Consider the following 6000-nt stretch of genomic DNA (forward strand, 5'->3'; position numbering starts at 1 on the left):
AACATAAGTGTATTTTTGAGGAATATTACATTATTAGGTTTATTGTTGAAAAATATCCCAATTTCTAGAAATTTACAAAATAATTTCAGAAAACTGCAGAGCGTAGTAATCCTTGGAAAGAAATAGTCATTTCTCTAAGGCCTGAGTTAGTATGAATGCATGTGGAATGTGCTAACTAAAATATTTTGTCTTATATAATTTATCTATACATTATGTAGTAACGTTACTTCATTGTCTGGGTCAGTCATTTTTTCAGCACATATGCACTGAATGCTTGTTTACTGTATACTTCTCTCTATTCCAATTTATTGTCTAATTCCATTCTGGGTTCCTGCCACAGATCTATCTTCCACCTTATCCCTCACATCTTTAAAGACTACCCTTAATTATCTGGCATCAGTGAGGATCTAATAGTCCTTGTTAGATAAAGTTTCTTTTCTTGTCTCCTTTGCATGGTATTGGCTGCCTCTGATGTATGTGTCCCATACAGAATATATATATTTTTTTTCTTTTTTTTTTTTTTGCGGTACGCGGGCCTCTCACTGTTGTGGCCTCTCGCGTTGAGGAGCACAGGCTCCGGACGCGCAGGCTCAGCGGCCATGGCTCACGAACCCAGCCGCTCTGCGGCATGTGGGATCTTCCCGGACCGGGGCACGAACCCGTGTCCCCTACATTGGCAGGCGGACTCTCAACCACTGCGCCACCAGGGAAGCCCCAGAATATTTTGATTAAGAGTATTTCTGGGCATACTTAGCAACTGACTACCAGAGTCTATCCACTTTAATAAAATAGTATAAACACATTTTTCAAATCATACTCTATAAATGCAAGAAGATACAGTTACTTGGGAGGACTGAAAAAGTTTTTACCTCTACCTTCATTTTTAGAATTTTTCTTAAATCAATAGGTTTGCTTTTAAAATAATTAAAATTTCCACTTTTTGAAAATAATAAACACCATAATTTACATGTATGAAGTAATTTAGATTATACAAATAATTTCCTATAGTTATCTCAATAGACTATTTTAAAATATAGTTCAAATAATATATACTAAGTAAATTAGTCTTGTTTATTGTCTAGTATTAGTCTAATTTAGTCTTTTTATTACTGACTACAAAGTTAACTTTGTTTTTATTACTTTTTAATGTCAGAGTGATTCAGACCTTGGAGATATTTATTAAATATAAAACAGCAGGCACACAGTCAAATTCAAGTCAAATTTAGAAGGACGCAAGAAGTGTGTTTTTAATGCCATCAATTCTTTACTTCACTTGGAGGTGCATCTGCTGAACATGTGGGTGATTTCAGACAAAAAATAAGCTTTCTGGTCCTCATGTCTTATAACCTTTGCATAAGACCACAAGACAAGAAAGTAAAGGTCTTATTGCAAATCAGTGTTGCCCTATTTTATTTGTATATGTGTTTAATATGTATTCATCACTCTTATAGTCTACATCTAATTAAAAACAGTAACAATTATATTTAGCTATAAAACACAAATATATTTTGAAAATATTATATATTTTTTCTGCTGCTGTTTGTATTAAAGAAATATACACTCACGTATTAACAAAGTTTAGCTGAATGTTTCAGTTTCCACATAATATAGAAATTAAATTCTCATAAATTTCAGTTTGCAACATTCTATGTGCTATTAGGATTATAGATTAAAATTTAAATCCTTAATGATGCTTAATAATTCTATTAATTTATTAGATGTGTTTGTTTCTTAATATCAAATCCCTGAGCTAGATTTTATCACAGAAGCCCCAGTAGAAGGTGAATGTTGCATGCTTGCTTATACTCAAAGATTAGGTGACCTGTGGTCTAGCTCATACACTAAATTGGAATCTTTTCAGTCCACAATATACTGAAGAGGTTGCCACAACCTGTTTTGGGTCTCATGTGTATCCGCTTCCCCAAGCTCTTTGACTATATCTGGATTCTCATTCTTAAAAAAGTTGTACCACCACCTATGTAGTTGTTGAAACCAAAACCCAAGAAGACCATTTCTCTCTTTTTCTCATTTTTCTTGTTAAGCCCATTCCATAGTCATAAATATATCCAGTATATATCCATTAAATTTTCTCCATCTCCTTTTCTATCACGCTAGTCTAAGCTATCAACATCAGGTAAGAACCTAGGCTGTTGCAATAGCTACCCAACTTCTTTCCTTGCTTCAACTCTTGCACAATTCATCTTCCTTATAGAGACTAAAGTTACCTTTTCAAAACAAAAATAAGTGTACTTCTCTCCCAGCAATATAGCAATTCTGGTATTATGAAATGTTCTCCACAATCACAAAATACCCAGATGACAGACAAATGAAAATAAACAATTTTATATGCTTCTAACTGAACTGAAACTGCAGAAGTAGATACACTGAAACACTGAAGCAAATGCTTACTCAGGGACACAATTTAATAATGAAGGTTTGTGAGATTAACAGACATGTGGAGGAATTAATCTTAGTAAAGCAACCATCAAAGCAATGTATTCCCTGACTTCAGATAAGGTAAATGGTTCCCAGATTTTGTAGCCTTGAGCTTTTACTATTACTTGAAATAATTTTGGACTTGTAATACCCACATATTTAGGGACTTCCTAGACTAATACTTTTTAAATGAAATAAAATTTTTAAAATATATTTGAATAAATACAACTAGTACCACACATTGACACTGGTGAAGGATATCCTCATTTCAGAACTTTCCATGATTCTTGCACATTAAAATATGCTTAGTATGACTTCACAATCATACCTCAACTGATATATAAGAAAATAAGCAATCATAGTTAAGAATCTGAAAAACCACAACGTATTAGATACTAGGGCTTGAAAGACTAGACTTTGGATGTTGGAATTGTAACATATAGAATAGGAAGTTATTTTTAAATAAGGCTTTAATGAAATAAAAGCTAGTAGAGGAAAATGAGAAACAGTATGAGATTATCAAAAATGACAAGGGGAGTTTGAAAAAAAAAACCAAAACACTACAAATTCTGAAAATGAAAGCCAGAATTTTTTCCATCAAAATTCAAAAGAAAAAGGTCTACTCTTTCAATTGCTGAAAAACTTGTTTTGGATGAACTCTCTCACTTAGCATGACTAGATAAGATAAAAACAAAAACAAAACCACTTTTAATAAACCTCATAGCAATAATGGCAATACTAAAATGTTGGGTCACAGTCTGGTAGAGGAACAAAACCACAAGATAAGGCTGATATTTGAGGTCATTTTCCCCCTTGAGGAAGTTATAGATACATAAATATAAGCGACAGCAATAGCTGTAAGGCTCATTTTCTATATCATTATCCCATTTTCACAAGTGACATTTGGCTGGAAAGACAAACATTAAAATTCAAGGGTAACCAAAAAAAAAAAGAAGTTGTTAAGCACTCAACTCTTTCACCCAAAAGATACACCTTAGGAGTGAGGCTGCACTGGGTATAGATGAACCACCACAAAGCCTGAAACATAAAACTGAGTCTTCTTAGTCCCTGGTTGTAACAGGTGATTTGCCACTAGCCTAATGGCTGTATGGTGAATCTTCACTGCAACAGGATAACAATATCCATAGCCTTACTTTATACCTAAGAGTTTTCATGAATAATATTCACATCTAGTTTTTAAAACATCTAGTATTAATATCACAGATTTCATCAAACAAGAGGAAAAAAGATGACAATAGAAGCAGATCCAAAAGATATCCAGATATTGGAGTTCACAGATAAAATTTTTTTAAGTCAGCATTTAATATGAACAAAGAATAAAATATTATGGTAGAGAATTATAATAGATAAGTGGAAACAAAAAATAATCATAAGCAAATTTTAGAAGTGATTAAATTTAGTAACAAAACTCCAAGTTTGTATTTAGCAATAGATTGTACATACATAAAGAAGGAATTAGATAATTAAGAGATAAGTCAAAAAAGGAAAAAAGATTACAAAAAGACCAGGATAGAAGATTTAGGAAGGATCATAAAAAACATGTGACATATAGTTGAAAGATCTAATAAATGGATAATTGGACTCCAAGAAATGAATGAGAGTGAGATGGAGGTAGGAGAGCAGCACAAAAAGCAATATGTAACAGATAAAAACTGAAGAAGATATCAAGTTACAGACGCAAGAAGCACTTTATATAACAAACAAGAAAAATATAAAGGGAATTATTCCTATGCCTGCATCATAGTAAAACTAAAGAAAGTCAAAGATGAAGAGAAAATATTAAAAACAGTCAAAGAAAGAGCTTTTTTAAAAAAATAAGAACAAGAATAACAAGTGACTTTATAGGAAAAATAGAAGCCAAAAGAAAGTGACACCTGCAAATTGTGGTTAAAGAAGATAAATTTATGAAAGTAGAATTTTATATTCAGCAAAAATATGCTTTAAAATGGATATACACTCAAAATATCTTATAACACTCTAAAACAGAAAGCATTTACCACCAGCAGGTAGAGAACTAATTAGAAAGGGAAAAACACAGGAAGATTCAAAGATGGTAATGTTTTATTTCTTAACTTGGGTCATGAGTATTGAGACATTTGCTCTATTCTCTTGTCATTATGTCATATATATTTTTATGTATGAGATATTTTATATTAAAATCAGAGTGAGCCTGGTAAAATGTGGCTGTTTCTGCATTTATAGCTGGTGAAGCAGGGAGCAGGCCACAGCAGCCTGCGCCAGTTGGACCCCAGAGGGAAGTAGTTGACAAGTGGGCTTCCACTGGTCATTGAGAATAGTTTGCCCCTCCCATCCCCTCTAAAGAGAGATGAGTTCCTCTTTAACAGGGATCTTTTTAAACATTCAAAGAAGTATATTCCTGAAGCTTTTCATTATGAGCTCTTTAAAAACTGCAGAGAGAGCACTAGGAAATTGGAATCTGAGACAAGCTGCTATGTTGGGGAAGAGAGAGGGAACCACAAAATGGATCACAGTTAACATTGTGGCTTTCTTCAACAAGAGTATTACAGAATTCTGTCCCGAAGAAAGTTGTCTGCTCATGTCTGCATGCCCAACATATGAATATAATTTGGCAGGTGACACTAATATTAAAAAGCCAATCAAATACTCTGCTCCAATATACATTGACTACTTGATGACTTTGTTCCTGGTAAGCTGGATGATGAAACATTTTCATTCTACTATTGGTGTCCTGTTTACCCAAAACTTTATCTATGGCAAAGACTATTTTAATGTGTCTGTTCAGGGTTTACACCTGTACTTCTCAGCTGCACTTTCATTCTGTAATACAACTGCAGTGTTTATACCTGTATTTATCCACTGCACTTTCATTTTGTAATGCAACTGTGAGAGGAGACTTAACTCACATTTCCTGTAAACATTTATTTCTTTACTCAGGAGGTCAACCTGATTGATAGGCATAAATTGGCACCAGGAATTAGTTGAGAGGCTTGGATCAAAAGGCAGATAACCACTTCTTCTAGAACATGATTAACACTCTTGCTTCATTTATTACTATTTCTCAAAGCTATTTGTTATAGACTAGTGATTCAAACTTTGACAAAACAGGAAGAAAGACACCCAATGTCTACCTACTGCTAAAATAGCTTCAAAGGTAGGTGAGCCCCATAGCTTTTGAGTGAGAACTTAAGAGCACAACCAATTCTGAGTCACTACTATGTGTGACCACTTCTGCTATTGTCATGGAATCACTCTTAATTGTAATATGTGATGACTAACCTGTAGTTTATTAGTTTAGTTATTTTTATAAATTGAAGAAAAATGACCCTCTACTTTAGGTAATATCAAAGGATATAAAGAATTACTAGAAATAATTTTAAAAGTTTCCAAAACAAATTTCCTAAAAAAAATCCAAATATGTCTTATTTCACTTCTGTTTATGAATGTAAAAGGTAACTTTAACTTTCTATAACATTTAGAACATTTGTATCACTTTGGATAACCTTTATTCTCATGTTTATATGCCAGTGTTTTATAGATTAAGAATATATATTTATATTTTTA

General features: G+C 33.0%; 1 pseudogene; it reads left to right on the forward strand.

Moving 5' to 3' along the window:
* LOC115853302 (MOB kinase activator 1A-like) overlaps positions 1 to 5446 on the forward strand; it is a 67005-nt pseudogene extending 61559 nt beyond the window's left edge.
* The last annotated feature ends 554 nt before the right edge of the window (positions 5447 to 6000 follow it).

Source organism: Globicephala melas, chromosome 18, assembly GCF_963455315.2.
Source record: "Globicephala melas chromosome 18, mGloMel1.2, whole genome shotgun sequence".
In the NCBI taxonomy this organism is placed as follows: domain Eukaryota; kingdom Metazoa; phylum Chordata; class Mammalia; order Artiodactyla; family Delphinidae; genus Globicephala; species Globicephala melas.